The sequence below is a fragment of the Symsagittifera roscoffensis genome, chromosome 3, assembly GCF_963678635.1.
Source record: "Symsagittifera roscoffensis chromosome 3, txSymRosc1.1, whole genome shotgun sequence".
Classification (NCBI taxonomy): Eukaryota; Metazoa; Xenacoelomorpha; order Acoela; family Convolutidae; genus Symsagittifera; species Symsagittifera roscoffensis.
The window spans coordinates 53669507-53685584 of record NC_087064.1 but is presented as its reverse complement, the minus strand read 5'-3'; the positions used below and the strand labels follow the sequence as shown (position 1 = coordinate 53685584).

The 16078-nt window shown below is 47.0% G+C and overlaps 1 protein-coding gene across 2 annotated transcripts in view; it reads right to left on the bottom strand.

Moving 5' to 3' along the window:
• LOC134842939 (flap endonuclease 1-like) overlaps positions 1-16078 on the bottom strand; it is a 323491-nt gene that overhangs the window by 25721 nt on the left and 281692 nt on the right. Inside the window, exon 1 of one of the 2 annotated variants that reach the window (XM_063859471.1) lies at positions 8484-8487. The exons of the other annotated variant lie outside the window; for it this stretch is intronic. The gene's annotated coding sequence lies outside the window, so the exon portion shown is untranslated. Of the gene's footprint in view, positions 1-8483; positions 8488-16078 lie in introns of those variants that run through there. 2 annotated transcript variants of the gene reach the window in all.

Below are 16078 nucleotides of genomic sequence, written 5' to 3'. Positions count from 1 at the left end.
GCATATTCGCGTATCCAGGGGATGTGGTAAACACCACCTTCGTCTTGGACCCGAATCTCGAGACAACATTCTCTTGCACTTCATTCATCGCCGCAAACAACGCTTGAATGGCTTCCCATATCTTCCTCGATGTCGGAATTTCATCGCCCTTTAGTTGCTCAAGAAGTCCCATCGCGTGCAGGTGATCATTCATTCCTGCAAACAACAGCAGCTCAGGTTCACAGGGCATCTCCGACTTTATTGCCACCACCAGAGTTAACATCTGATTTAATTCAGCTCCTGGCAAAGAGTATATCAAAGTCTCCGGCCAGAACAACTTGGGAGACGTTCCTTCGAAGTCTGATCCCGCCACAATGACTACTCTCGCAGCAGCTGGATCTGCTCTATCATAAACTGCCAGGGTTTTGGCCAGCTGGGTACTCCCACAGGGCTTCCCGTACCTGGGATCTTCCGCCAATTTCGAGCCTTCGTAAGCGGCATCTGGCAATCCCGTTCCTCCCGGATTGAGTAGCTTGTCTACCACCTTTAACTGTGCCGGGGTTGCCAACCTGATCCTGGCGATGCTAGTTCGGTGCTTGGGAGGTTCTGCTATAAGTCCAGGTCTCCCCAGCAGCTTGAGAGGTCTGTAGTTAATGGGTCCCATGATCGCTTTTGTGGAATTCCAGTCAGGTCTGTGGTCTCCATCAACTTCGCTCTCGAGAAGTGCGCTTCATGAGCTTTCAACCAGTCCACGCAATGATGCCTATTCAAATCCTCGTGTGACACTCGTTCGATCCCCAGGGTTTCCGCCAATTCTTGCCTGCATTCCAAACTCTCTAGATCCAGTTCTTTCACCTTCTCAGGATATCTCAAGCGAGCGGTCTCCATAGACTTCTTTTCCCGTTTGCTCTCTGCCACTACCACTGAGGATATCGCCGAGCTTGGAGGTGTTGATGACGTCACCTCCTCAGACTCCATTGGCGTGGCACTCTGCAATCTGGTCTGGCTGCTCCTTGAACTGTCTCTAGTGTCAACTCTCGGTCCCAAGCGACCAGACAAAGCCCTTGAGGCAAGGAATGGTGGGTTCGGAGGTGGTCCTAATGTGAATTGGGCTGTCTCTAGCAGATCCGCCTCCAGCGCGTTTATGTGTTCTTGGAAGACGTCGTTTAGCCACTCTGCTCCCCTCGGGTCTATCAAAATGGATTCCATCACTGGAGGTGTCTTCAGGGAATCCCTCTTTCTCCATGCGCTCTGCCACGTCCAACAGTCTGACAGGGAGCACACTCTTCCGGTGGATGTCTCTTATCACCTTGTTTAGGTTCCGCACCTTCTCGTTCATCTCCAAGGCGTGCTGATCAAACATCATGTTGTAGGGGACAGTACATATCGTCAACAGGATGGGGTCCATCTGAATCCTCAGTTCCTCAAGAAGGCAGCTCACCTTATCGTGCAGCCTTGTTATTTTCCTCGCTTCACCCCTTGATACATCGTTGGTCCCGACCATCAGGGTCACCGTGTATTCTTTGGTCATCCCCAGCATGTCAAGCGTCGCCAACATCTGTGGCGTGGCAGCTCCAGCGAAACTCAAGATTCCCGTCTGCCAGTGCGATCGGATCCGGGTCAACACCCGCACCAGGCTGTCCCCTACGATTAGGTGAACCGCACCTTCTGGTACCCGGGGTGGCGCCAAGTACTGCACCCAGGCCGCATCATGAAAGCAGTCTCTCCTAGCTTTCTGCTCCGCACTCCAGTCCAGCCGATTGTGCCTGTGGTACCTCCCCTCTGTATTCTTCTTATAACTCGAGATCACGACACTCCTAACCGGCTGTTCCCTCCACGTCGGGGGAAGCTCCGGTCTTGCCGAACTCTCACGACTCTTTTGTCGCAATCTCTCGCCCAGTTCTTTCAGACGCGATGAGCCGCCGCTCACCTGACTGTCACTCGAGGTCGAGGTTGGGGTATATCCCGGCAGCTCCACATCCATCAGTGGGCGTATGGGTTGCGTCTCTAGGCTACGCAAGGAAGACGTTGCGTCATTCGGTATCCAGACTTCCAACCCTTCACTCATGTGTTCTCGGGCCTCGCGGTCAAGGTTGAACCGTGCTCTTGCTCTGGGGGCTTCATCCACCTCCATACGTGACTCTGGCCTCGAGCTGGTGACCACTCGCTCCTTCGGCCTGGCTCCCTTCTGTGCATCAAGCTCGCGTTGTCGTTGTTCTATTCTGTCCAATTCCGACCTCAGTTGATCACGATTTGCGGCGTTCTCCCGCACCCTTAACTCCTGTTGATGTTCAGCTTTTTGTATCTCAAGCAACCTCAGAGCCTGGTCCCGCTCGTTGACCGCCTGGTCCCTTTCCAGCTGAACCTTCTCCCGATCCAGCTTTGCCTGATCCCGATCGAGGTTCGCCTTATTCCTTTCCTTCTGCGTCTTCTCGAGCTCTTTCTTTAGAACACCTAGATCCGGATATGCCTCGGTCGTCTGTTGCGTTCGTGACATCGATGGCACCCTACTCGAGCTCTGGCTTGTGGATCTTACTGTTGGCCTAGTCGGTAGTGGGAATTCCCCTGCGCCATATTCGGTATTGTTATTCAGGCCAGGATTCCTTGCCAAGTCAAAACCCCTTACTCCTCCATCCACATTCCAAGACAACCATCTGGTCTGTTCTTGGTTCGATATTCCCTCGGTGGTGTAGCCGATCATCAAGACAGCCTCCGTTGCAGACTCCCTGCACTCACCCTGGTCCTCCAACTGGAGGATGGCATTCAGCATCACCGCCATTCTCTCGTCTATTTGGGTGTAGTCCAAGTCCCTCAGGCGTCTGTACAGCTCATCAAGAGTGGGCTTCTTCAGGGCCGCGGGCACGGATTTCCATAATCGGTCTGCCATTCTTCGTGACTTCGGGATGTATACAGGTATGTGTTAACCAGCTCAAGAATTACCTTACCAGCTCAAGAATTACCTTACCGACTCAAGTATTACCCAACTCAAGAATTCTCTCGAAATGTTCCCTTGCAAATACTTGCCGTAAGTGCCGATTATCGCGAGTTCAATCAAGGTTTCTCTCTCTGTTTCTCGCTTGAGTATAGTTGGATTTTCAACTTTGTTTTTCAAACTTGATCTGAAAACAGAAAGCATATTGAAACTTGACATGTCTTGTTCCTAACCTAGAGACCCCCCTTTTACCAGTATGGTTAAAATCTTATCATTTTCATATCACTTAAAACAATTCAATTGGAATTCCCTTAAAAGCATGCAGATTCATTTTATGTTTTAGCACCGTTAACTCGTTTTAAAATTTAATTGTCATGCCAATCATATCTTAAGATCCCTTTACCTGCGCCGCACCCCAGTACCTAACTCAAGACTCCTCCCTCACACCCGACTCGATACCCCCATGTACCCGACTCAGGCGATGCTCAAGTAGTACTTCTTATGAAGATACACCATTATCTCAGTTTCTGCAAAGACCACATGTAGGATAGCGTACAATTCCCTCGGGCTCAGTTTGCCCCTGTTCGGGTCATACACCGGCATTGAGACTTCTGTTATCCCTCTTTCAATCATGAAGTCTCGTAATCTTGTTAGTGCCAATATCACGTGTTCGGGATCGATTGTGTTCCTGTCATTGACCCTCGTTACTAGGAAGCACAGATATTTGCCCGGGACTTGTGCCACTGACGGTGGAAGCGCTGCCATCCCTCCCAGTCCTGGTCTCTGTCTGAACAGAAACTCTACATTCTGGTACTCTCTTTTGAAGTCAGCTTCCAATCTTGATTTGAAACTCATGTCCGCCGTGATGCAGATCGCGCTGGTCCTGTTTGACAGGATGAAGTCGCTATCTGTTATCATGATGTTCTCCGAGTATTCATTGGGTATTTCGAATTTCGTTTTGAAATTCCGACCTATAGTAGGCTCTGGCTCTTCTTCCTCCAGTTCCAATTCGCTCGTTTCTCTCACTTCCTTGAGCTTCTTTATCATCAAATTTTCGGTGTGGGTAAGTCCTACCCCCACTCCCCGAACAAAAATATTTATCGAAGTCCCCGTCGATGTTGTCGGGTCTGAATTGTCCTGAGGAATGTCCAGTGGCCTGTCTGTTGCCGTCCATCCGAAAAGAGGGTCCTCTGTCTTCATGTAATTTGCTGCTGATACATCGACTTGCTGAATGCTTTGTCCTTCGCGGCTCTCGTCTTTGACATCACGCATCCACTCTAGAATCCTCAAGTTCGTGTTCTCCCTCCTCTCTATCTCACTCTGTTCGAGATCCGTTTCTACTTCTGGCGTCGAGTAATCATCCTGCTGATAATGACCACCATCGTCAATGACCTGCCATTCCTCTCCGGCTTCCAGTTCGCCTGCCTTCAGTAATTCCTCGCCCAAATTGTCTGGCTGTATCTTATCGATCAAGAAGTCATCCCCGTACCTGTTGTACCTCATGCCGGTGCGTTTACGATTGCCAGTCCTGGTTTCCGGTGGTGTTGGTCGATCCGGCTCCATCCACTTCGGCACCTCGTCTTGCTCCGGGTCGTTCCAGTCTTCTTCTACAAATGATCCTGCATCAGACCCCACTCCTATCTTTTCATTGTCGTCCAAACTCAAGTTCTCATTACCATCATTTTTCTCTCGAGTACCTTTCTCATTCACTTCACACGCTGGCTCTACCACCAGGTACTCAAGACCCTCCATGTCCTTCGGTATGCACCAATCCTCTGGGGACGGGACGTGAGGCTTCAGATTCTCAAAATGTGCCGCTCGCCCAGTACTCAAGCGATAGAACCGTCCTTGTTGATGAACCTCCGTTATCATGAATGGTCCCCTCCACTTCTTGAGTAGTTTCTTTGTTCCCTTGGGCGGTATTACATTTTGGAAGACCCACACGTATTGGCCCACTTCATATGGCTTTGCTCTTAATATTTTTTCGTCGTATTTCCTGCGTTGCCTCATTTGCGCTTGCGCCGTGTTCCTCCTGCATAGCTCGTTCAACTCCTGTTGTCTTTTGATCGCTTCTTTCACGTATGCCTGAGGCGACGTCCTTTTCCCCTCGTATTCCGGGTAAAAGAATGTCAGAGGCATTGCTCTCTCCCTGCCCGTCAACATCATGAAAGGACTGATGCCCGTAGTTGAGTGCTGTGTACTGTTGTAGGCTCCTACTACCTTTGGCAGGTATTTGTCCCAGTCAGTCATGTATCTTGAGCAGTACACCCTTAACATGTTGACCAGTGTCCTGTTTTGTCTCTCTACCAACCCATTGGTCTGCGGGTGATAGGTCGTCGAGTGTGCTTGAGCAATGTGCGATCTCTTCATCAATTCTTTTGTCAAGTCCCCCACAAAAGCTTTGCCGTTGTCCGACTGGAAAGTCATTGGACAACCATACCGCGATATCCAATGCGTTATCAGATGATCACATGTCTCTTCGGCCGAGGCTGTCTGGCACGGAACCGCTTCCGCCAACTTTGTGAAGTGATCTATTATAACCGGTATCTGGTTGTATCCCGACTCTGTCATGCAGATTTTTTGATGGTCTATCTGCACCACTTCATTGAACTCCGAGCTCACAACGGACTTGAGGGGAAACTTCATCTTTCTTGGGTCTTTTACCTGGAGACATGCCAGGCAGGCATTCACCCATCTCTCGCAAGCTTTTCTCATTCCCGGCCAATCAAATCTGTGAAGTATCCTTTGTTGTACTTTGTCTATCCCCTGGTGACCCATCTGGTCGTGTGATCTGAAAAGCACCTCTGTCTGGTACAATTGTGGTAGTATGATGAGGTTGTGTTTGTGTAATATCTTTTCCTCATCTCTCCTCTTGCACGCTACCACTCCATCAGCTGTGTGGTAAAGTAAGTCTTTCATTTCTTTGTAGAACTGGCTCAAGATCTTGTAGCTGTCTTCCTCAAGTTCCCCCTTCTCCTTGACCCCCGACTGGATCCATTTGGAGAGGTTACTTGTCATTTTGTCATTCTTCTGGGCTCTTATTAGGTCTGACAGCCTATATCTTGCCTTGACATGCTCCTTTAGCGCCATGATCTGTCCATTCATCTCACCAGGGTTGTGGATGTCATCACTCAGTTTCACGCATATCATCCTTTTCACGATTTTCATATCATCTTCTGGCACCAGATTCGTTCTGATGTTTGAGTTGCATGATAGTTCCCTGAATGGTTTCCTTGCGACCGCAATTTTCTCAAGTTCCTCACCACCTCACATCTCCTGTATGTCCATGTTGTATGTTCCTGAAGATGGATCCGTCTGTAACTCCCTGTCGTGGTGCCTTGTCTTCTCTTCCGCCAGTATCATGCACAGACTGTCCTGGTTTTCGCTGCTCTCATCCGAGTCTTCATCCCATCCTTCACGCTCCCCGGACAATTTTCCTTCTCCGGTTCCTTCTTCCGTGAACCTGGAACACTCCCCGGACTCTTGACCTAGTCCCAGGTGTTCAGTATCTTCCTTGAACGTCACTTTCTTTTTCCTAACCTTGGTCTGCTCCAGAATGTCTTCGGGGATTTTGTCAACTAGTGACCGCACGACATCTTTGCTGTCAGTGACGCTTCCTCTTGATGAGTCAGTATCGTTCACTGTCTCTTTTCTCCGAAGTATAGTGAATTCCGGTTTCTCTTTACCCTTCTCCTGGATCACTGGCTTATCATCTGATAGTTTCTCGAGCAACCTCATTAAGTCATCATCTATCTGTGCAGTTCCTGCTTCCACCTGGCTAAGATCATAGCCTTTTGCCTTGAGCGTCTCCTTCACGATCTTCGACTTGAGTATAATCTCAATCGGAATCCTCTTAATCTTCCTCAAGATGGTCTTCTCTGGAGGCTCTTTAGGCAATTCAGGATGATCTTCTATCGGTTTGCCTGACTTGTCCAGCCATCTCGTGAGTGGAAGACTGTCGTACGTTTCCTTGTTCATGAATGAGAAGCCATCTTTGATTTCAGGTCTGTCTGCTTCTCTTTGCTCTTGTCTCTCATAGAACTCCGTCTTCTTACTCAAGCTGTCGGCATTCTGATGTTTATCTCGCGTTCTATGCTCAATTATCTTGTTGTATCCGTCCAGGCGAACTATCCACCTCCCAATGTAACTTTGGTCCATTGAGTACGTTTTCAGCCAGCTCAGTGCTCTGTTGTCGACTCGCAACTTGAATGGCTCACTGCCCAGGTACGCCCTGTATTTCTCGACAAAGGTAACCACCGCGAACATCTCAGCTTTCGGTGCTCCGTACTTCATTTCCGTGTCACTCAGGACTTTGCTCCCGTACGCTATTGGTCTCAAGACTGTCTTCCCATTCCATTCTTGTTCTTGGTGGAGAATCCCAGAAATCGCGACTACCGACGCATCCGTGTCTAGCACGTACATCCCTTTCTCAGTCGGCATACCCAGTACTGGTGCCTCACATAGCTCTTTCTTTATCCTCTGGAATGACTCTTCTGCTGCGTTGTTCCACGTGAACTTCTTGCCCTTGTGTCTCATTAATTGTTGCATCGGGTATACCTTGTCTGCATATCCTTTGATGAACTCTCTATAATAGTTAGCGAAACCCAGGAAGCTCATCAACTGGTGCTCTGTCTTCGGTGATTTCCAGGTCAGGACTGCTTCCACGGCGTCCGTATCAGGTCTGATGCCGTGCTTGTCTACCATCCTGCCCAAGTATTTTATTGAGTCCTTGAGTATCTCGCACTTTGATGGTTTACACTTTAGCCCCGACCTCTTCATGCATGCAAACACTTCGTCTAGTCTCTCAATGTGGTCTTCCAGTGTTGGCGTCGCTATTACCACGTCATCCACGTAGCACATTACCAGATTGCCATACTTCTTCGTTACGCCTATCAGCGCGTGTGCCATCAACCGCTGAAACGTGGCTGTGGCATTGCAAAGTCCAAACGGCATCCGTTTCCATTGAAACAGACCCAACTCGCAGGCAAACCCTGTCTTGTCCCTGTCCTGCTTCCTTAGTGGTACTTGCCAAAAGGCCGAGCCTAAATCAAGAGTCGTAAAAAATTTTGCATCACCTAACTTCGAGAGGCTCTCATCAATCCTCGGTATGGGATAGGCATCCTTCACCGTGACGGAGTTCAGGTATCGAAAGTCACAACAAAACCTCAACTGGTCGCCTTTCTTTTTGGCCATCACTACTCCACACGCCCACGGTGACTTGGATGGTTCTATCATGTCATACTCTAGTAACGTCTCGATCTCTTTTCTACACGCGTCCGATTTGTGTGGGGTCATGCGCCTCGCCCCTCCCTGTGTGGTACCGCGTTTTCCTCAAGTTATATTTCATGCTCAATGAAATTACAACACCCGATATCCGCCTTATGCCTCGAAAAAACTTCTTCGTTCCGCTCTAGTACGTCCTTGATGGCTTCGAGCTGTTCATCTTTTAGTTTGCCCCTCAAATGTTCAATCTCCGGCAGGACCGGTTTTTCATTTTGCATTTCATCTAGTGTGGGTCGCTCTGGAAAGTTCGAACAGCTCGAAAGACCATCATCCGTTTCTGACTTAAGTGATTTAATAAGACCTGAAGAATCTTTTATTTTCTGCAATCGTCTCAAGATACAAATTTTGTCCCTGTGATTGGGGCAATCAACAACTTCATTTTGTTTTGAATTCTCAATTGTTTCATATCGAGTTTTAACCGGTAAAGCATATCCCAGTTTCCTCCCTCTTTGTATCGTGATCGGTATATCAAGGGTATTCAACAAGACACTGACGCAGAGGCCGCTCTTCGTTATCGAAAATGATCTTCCTAAAACAGCAGCACTTTGACTATTAGGATTCGGAACTATGCACACTTGCTTGTTGTCACTTAGTTCATTGTAATTTTTCATCCTCAAACTTACGATTGCCGCTTCAGTAGCTTTTAGCCTCACCCTCCTACTCAAGAATACCGGTGCTTTGTTTTCATTTGCCATTATTAAATTTACCGGTTTGATTGCGTACCTCCTATCCGGGTTCCGTATCCTGAACATTGCGTTATTTAAATCAATCGTTACGTCGAAATTCCTGATGAAGTCTCTGCCCAAAATGAATTGGTCAGATTCATCTAAGTTTTCTACCACGATAAAGCTCATCCACAGGTTACGTTCCCCCAAATTGAGGGCTATTATCGGCGTCCTGCCCAGCACCCGTAGGGCCCCTTTGTTTGCAGCTGACAGCCGTATTCTCGAGTCTATCAAGTCACCTTTGTCAAAGCCCATCTTCTCCCAAGTTTCGATTGGTATAACGCTCAAGACTGCTCCCGTGTCAAGCAACCCACGCAACTGAGTCTTTTTGCCACTTATATCCAGCAAGTGCCCTGTCACATCTGCCTCCGTCCCGATGTGCATTGCATCTTCCTCAAGCATGGCGCAGTGTCCAATCGATCTCACTTTCAATTCTTCTTTCCCTACGTAGATTTGTCCAATCAGGTCTTCGTCACATGTTATCATCGTCTTGGTATAGATGTTAATCCCATCTATATTTAGCATCACCTCGTGTGGACCGTAAGCTTCAGTATATCTGCTATCAACACGTACCGACTTGCTGCCCCCTCTCATGAGTAGTGCTCTCAGTGCTCTAGAAGTCGTTTGTGGGCTTATACCACTCAAATAGTCTGCATACACGTCAATGTGCATTATCGTCTGGTCGCTCGGCTCGCTCAAGTTTCTGGTTACCTCGTGGCCGCCCACTGTGATTATCGACATTATCCTTGCCTCGATTTTCGATATGCCAAAAGGTTTACCTGTCACCATTTTCACAGTATTGCAATTCCCGGTCTTTGTTGAGCCTGGTACAGCCTCTGGTATTTGTTTCGATCCAGTTAATGCTTCGTTAAAATTCTGTCTTTCTATCTCCAGCTTTAGTCGTTGCTCTATTTCTTTCGCAGCCAGATCCTGTTTCACTCTGGCAATTGCTTCCGTCGCCGCTTTCTCATAATTTATCTCTAGAGAGTTCCCTGCCGCGGATTCTATGGCATCATTAACATGTGATACAGCTTTCACTGTCTTCGTCGGCAATTCCGTGCTTGGTGCTCCTAAGTTCCTCGATTCAAATTCGTTTTGCCTGTTCCGCTGATTCTGCACCGCCGCTAATGCCAACTTATGTTTAGGGTGACTCTGGTCCTTGACCGCTTCCCAGAACAAGGGACAATCCATTCGGAAGTGCCCCTCCTGGTTACAGAAGAAGCATCTTGCGCCTATCTTGATGATTAAGCCACTATAGTACTCGTGTTCCTCCATCTGGCTCATGTCCTCCTCATCTGGTGCATATCCTAGACTCTTCATGCCTTGTTTGTATGTTGTGCAGTCAGCCACGTGGTGATCCGCCGACCCGCAGTTCGCGCATGATCTGCGCTTGTCCATGTCATCTCTAGGTTTGTACCATGACGACCTCTGCGGTTGACTTCCCCCTTGCGTGTTCCTGTTTTCTGAATACGAGTATTTCTTGGGTTTCATCAGCATGTATTCCCTTGATTTCTGTCTCATTTCTTCTGGGGTTGGTGCGCTGTCTTTCGACAATGTGTAGTATGTTGCTAACATTGTCCTTAAGTCGTCACTTTTTACCCCATCAATGAACTTCGAGGCAATGCTAAAGTTTCTTCTGTTTGTCGACTCCTCTGGGTCACTCCTTCTTCTCAAGCTCTCGAGATCATCTAGGAACCGATCTATTGACTCGTCGTCCCTCTGCCTTCTCTTTTCAAATCGCATCATCGCTTGGTGACCCTTCATGCCTGACCCGAATCGATTCAGCAATATCTCGAAGATCTTGTCCGCGGTATCGCGTTCTTCTTCTTTCTTCGCAACCACGCATTTTAATGCTGTGCCTTCTAAATTGCTGAGTATGGCTGTGCATGCTTGTCTTTCATCGTTCAAGTTGTCTTGCTCTAGATGTAATCTCATCACTTCCACCCACGTGTCAATGCATCCATCTGAGTCGTCTTTGAATTCTTTTGGCTTCTTGAATGTTTTTTTCTTGATTTCCCATCTCTCCTATCGCTCGAGTTAGTGTTCCTCGTGGCGAAGGCCTCTAGAGTCCTGTTCATCATCTCCCAAGTGTTTGCCCATGTCATAGCATCCGGACCTGCGTTGCTGTTAGCTGTTGAGTCCCCCGGACCAGTCGTTGTACTTGACATTCCATTCTTCATGATTGTTTTAGCAGCTGTTGGTGCTATGCTCACCGTATCCCGGGTTAAGGGCAACGGTGTCGATTGCCGTTTGTTCCTTTGTGGTTCCACAAAGTCAACTCTGGTGCCTTGCGTGCGATCTGCTGCCGGTCTTTCTTGTGAGGTAGAATTACTCAAGATTGCATCCAATTTCGCCTGTATTGCACACGAACTCTCGGCCTGATTTTTACTCATTGTGTCCATTCTCTTTTCCAGGCTACCTAATTGGCTGTTGACATCATCATATCGGTTTTTTAACTGTTGCAAATCTTTTTTGATTTTCTTATCTCGTTCTTCATTGGTGGTTTCTACATTATCTGACATCTCCTTGAGTCTCTCTTCTGTTGCCTTGGCCAGGTTAAAATAACTATCCAGATACTCGTTTTTGTTGTATCTTAATTCTTTTCTTATCACTTCTCTGTCCTCTTCGCTGTGCTTCAGCTTTTTGTCGATCTGATTCAGTTTCGCCATCAAGTCACCTAGCTCAAGAGTAGCCTCTTCATGGTCAGCCGTCGGTCTTTCTTCGGCCGTCGCTTCTGCTCTAGTTTGTTCCTCTCTCGGATTGGCTTCTGTCGTCTTCGTGCTTACTGTTCCAAATGTTCGTGCTCTTTCAGCTTTTGGTTCTTCAGTCACGTTCTCTTTCGTTTTTATTCCGACCATCATCGCCAACCTTTCTGTAAAAGATGTCTTTTTTACTTGAGAGTCTTCTTTCACCGTTTCTTCGGTGTTGCCTATTGCATCTTCCACGTTGTCTATTGGTGAGAATTCTATGGGTTTCGAGTTTGGTTCTTCTGCATTGGGCATTGGAGTTGACTCCGTCGCTATTTTCCTTGTTTCATCAACACTTTGATCAGGTGTCTCTAGATCAATCTCGATGGTGGGTTCTACTCGTTCCCTTTCCATGCCCTCTATTGCTCTCTCCGTTGTACTCCTTGTGCTGACCATGTTAACTGAAAAGTTCTTCTTTGTTATCTTTGGGCCCATTGATGTTGTTTTGCGTAGCGACGAATTATACTTTGCTTCGGTAGGTCTTTTTTCAGCTACCGGTACCCTGCTCCGCCTCATTATTTCTATTTACAATTGTTCTTATTTACAATTTTACTATATACACAATCCTATTCTAAGAATAAAATCTTTCGAGAAAAAAATATTTCTTAAAAAAAAATATACAACGTGGTGAAAACCTTGTTTCAGTTCTCTTTATTAACTTTTCGAGAAACTTTCCTTATTTGTGGTCTCAACCGTACCTGGTTCCATTTAGTCTTGTTCTATCTTAATTCTGTCTTAAAACACTTCTTGTAATTTTACTTCAATTTTTATACTGTCCCAAGACTTCCAATTGCCGTCCCTACTCTTCTTTGTACCGTCCCAGGCTTCTTTCTCCTGTCCCAAGACTGTTCGGTACCGTCCCAGTACTTTCCGGCAGTGTCCCAAGACTCTTGTCCAAGACTACTGTCCTAAGGCCAGTGTCCCAAGACTACTGTCCCAAGGCCAGTGTCCCAAGACTACTGTCCCAAGACTAGTGTCCCAAGACTAGTGTCCCAAGACTACTGTCCCAAGACTAGTGTCCCAAGACTAGTGTCCCAAGACTACTGTCCCAAGACTAGTGTCCCAAGACTACTGTCCCAAGACTCCCGTCCCAAGACCCTGTCCCAAGACCCTCGTCCCAAGACCCTTGTCCCAAGACCCTGTCCCAAGACCCTGTCCCAAGACCCTCGCCCCAAGACCCCGTCCCAAGACCTTGTCCCAAGACCCTGTCCCAAGACCTTGTCCCAAGACCCTGTCCCAAGACCTTGTCCCAAGACCCTGTCCCAAGACCCTGTCCCAAGACCCTTGTCCCAAGACCTTGTCCCAAGACCCCGTTCCAAGACCTTGTCCCAAGACCCTGTCCCAAGACCTTGTCCCAAGACCCTGTCCCAAGACCCTGTCCCAAGACCCTTGTCCCAAGACCTTGTCCCAAGACCTTGTCCCAAGACCCTGTCCCAAGACCCTTGTCCCAAGACCCTGTCCCAAGACCCTGTCCCAAGACCACTGTCCCAAGACTGTACTGTCCCAAGACTGTCCCCAGACTGCTCTGTCCTAAGACTTCTTCGGCACTGTCCCAAGACTGTTGAGAAGTGTCTGGGTGGTGGGACTTCTTTCCTCTTCGTTATGGGGACTTATTGATTCGCCGTACCTTGTACCACCACTCAAGCTCTAGTAAAATTTTCCCAAAATCCTCTCTTAACAGCCAAATGCTGACCCCCTTTTTTATTATTTCTCTTTTTGGCTACCTCTATTTCAATGTTCCAAGTAACTTGAGACCAAAACCTGTGCGCAGGTATCTTGTGATCACCTGTTCGTACAAAATTTTAACACAAATCCTCACCAAAATGCAACAAAAATCTAAGCAAGAAAAAGTAATAAAAACAGAAAGATGAGCCCACCTAAAATTCAAAGGTGACAAATGTCTACCTTCTATCGAAAAAAATGTCTGGTACCTAATTGCCACGCGTTTCCTTCACCCTGCTAGCGATCTTATGGGGTATTACAACAACTGTCTATGTCACTTCCCCCCTACCAATCCGACCAGGGTACCTTCCTTAACTCGAGTTCAAATTTCGATATCCACCTAATATTACCAACGCGTGTTAATGTCTAATGTAACTAAGTCAACTATGTCGACTAATTAGTTACTCTAATTTCCCTCCTTTTTACAATTTACAACCGCTAACCTCTAACTTAACCAGCCCCCCTTCTAACCTCCCCCCTTTTTAGCCCCCCTTCTTAAGCCTAAAATTACCTTAAGCGCCGGGTGCTAAACCTCTCAAGAGAAAACCGTAGACCTGTCTCCAGGCCTGCTCAAGTAAAAACGTTCCTCAAAACCGGGGGATGTCGCTTATCCTATTTTACACTTATCTCCTATAATGTAATGTGGATTTTAACGATACCCGTTCTGCCCAACTTGAGAACTCGAGAATTGCCAAATCCTTCTTGGCTGCTTTCCCACTCGACTGGTCACCTGTTCCAGTCCAGTCTCCTATTGGTTCAGCTCAAGTGTCCCTGAACCACTTTCCCACTCGGCTGGTCACCTCTTCCAGTCAAGTCTCCTATTGGTTCAGCTCAAGTGTCCCTGAACCACTTTCCCACTCGGCTGGTCACCTCTTCCAGTGAAGTCTCCTATTGGTCCAGCTAAGTTCCAAGCTATCTGAAAACCCTTGACAACGCCCCACACTCGGGCACTTTATTCAGTTTACTGGTTTAAATTGCTAGGTTGATCGAAACGATCGAACTTGTAAAACAGTATGGGTATACTATTTAATTAATATAAAGGTTTGATCCAACTAATCTGGTGTCAAAGTCACTGTTTTTTTTCGTTTTATGGTTTTTGTTCCTTTTTCTATTCTTTTTTGGTTTTTGTTTTGCTTTTTGTCTTTTTGCTCGTGTTTTTGTCCCCCTAGTTGCCCCCCTTTACTCGGTTAGCTAAGCCTCGTTCGGAGAGCGTACCAGGAAGTTTTCTTGAGTTTTCTTAAAAAGCTATCACGGTACAACCGGAGGGTTTGCACGTTCCTGTCGAACCGTACCGCCGGTACTCTAGAATGGGCATTCAGCCCGAAGCTGTCTCAAGTGGGTTCGACTCCGTAGTCTTGATGTCGTAAACACCCAGGAGCGCCATAAAAACACTATGTAACATTCGTCTACTGCAGTCACACATGAGGCTTAAGAAAAATAGGCCCTATAACCACTGGCTCAAGGGTCAGGGACACCATCTCTTGTGTTTTTCTACCTCAAGAACAGTCGGAGCCAGTTCGGTTCGTTTGTGACATGAGACTACTACCCGTTACAGCTTAAAGGCTACTACTAAAATATCCCCCCACTCTAGAATTAGAAACGTCCCCATACTTAGGTCTCTAGATACCCAAAATACATGAACGCCGTTAAAAACCGGGTTGGAACAATCTGTTAAGTTACTTTTTATTAGACAGTGGAACTTTGATCCATTTCAGATGGATCAACCTAAAACTCGCCTTACCTCAACATAACAATTATAAAACACACTCTAGAAATTTAAATTAAGTACTCACATCGTAGCACGCTCAAGAAAGGGAAGTACTTCAGTCGGTAATCAACTCGAGAATTAAATAATGTAACTAAATGAGTTTTAATGTTTATCAGTTTCAATGACAAGGACAAGTTTTAACTCTAGGATATAGTTTCTCGTGAACCATTGGGACACTCAAGCTGTCCACCTTTCCATCGAAGGTTCACTCTAGTCCAGTTCAAATAATAATCCAATCGAGTAATGACAATCCAGTTCTCGGGAATACGCTTGTCTCTGTTTCAGATGGGACAGCTCTACTCTTGTTCTATTGTGACAGAAATTGCGAATAGCAATTTCCCACCGTTTTATTTAGCAACTTTCCCGCGCTTGTTACTCGATTGTTCTGACTTCTCTTTTCTGATTTTCAGTTATCGCGAGAAAATCGTGCATGACAGGTTCCATTCGAAATTTTGAAAAATTAAATTTCACTCCAAAATCAAGTGTTTTTTGCTTCTCTCAAGGTCAAACTTCCGAATATGACCGACTGGCACACCCATACTCTCAATTGTTCGTAAGATCGCATCCACTCCCTCTGTTTTTGCAACCTCGCTGCCTGATTTGGTAAACCTTTCGTTTTAAATTCCCTGTTCAAGCAAAAGGAATTGTGCAGGCTGAAGCTCACGTTCTTCGCCAAGTCTTCCTCCAGTATCGAATCTCTTGCTTTGGTATTGTCTCTAGACACCCTACCAACTCTCTTCCAACCTGTGGTGATTGCAATTCGATGGGTCAGCAGAGGTCTCTTGAAGGCTTCCGGGCCTATCTCCGCCAGGAACTGTCGATCTTCCTTCTGATATTTCTTCATGTGATCCTTCGTCGCTATGTACATGTGCCATTCTGCCAGATGACACAGCGCAACCTTCCGGCGACACGAGAAAAAACG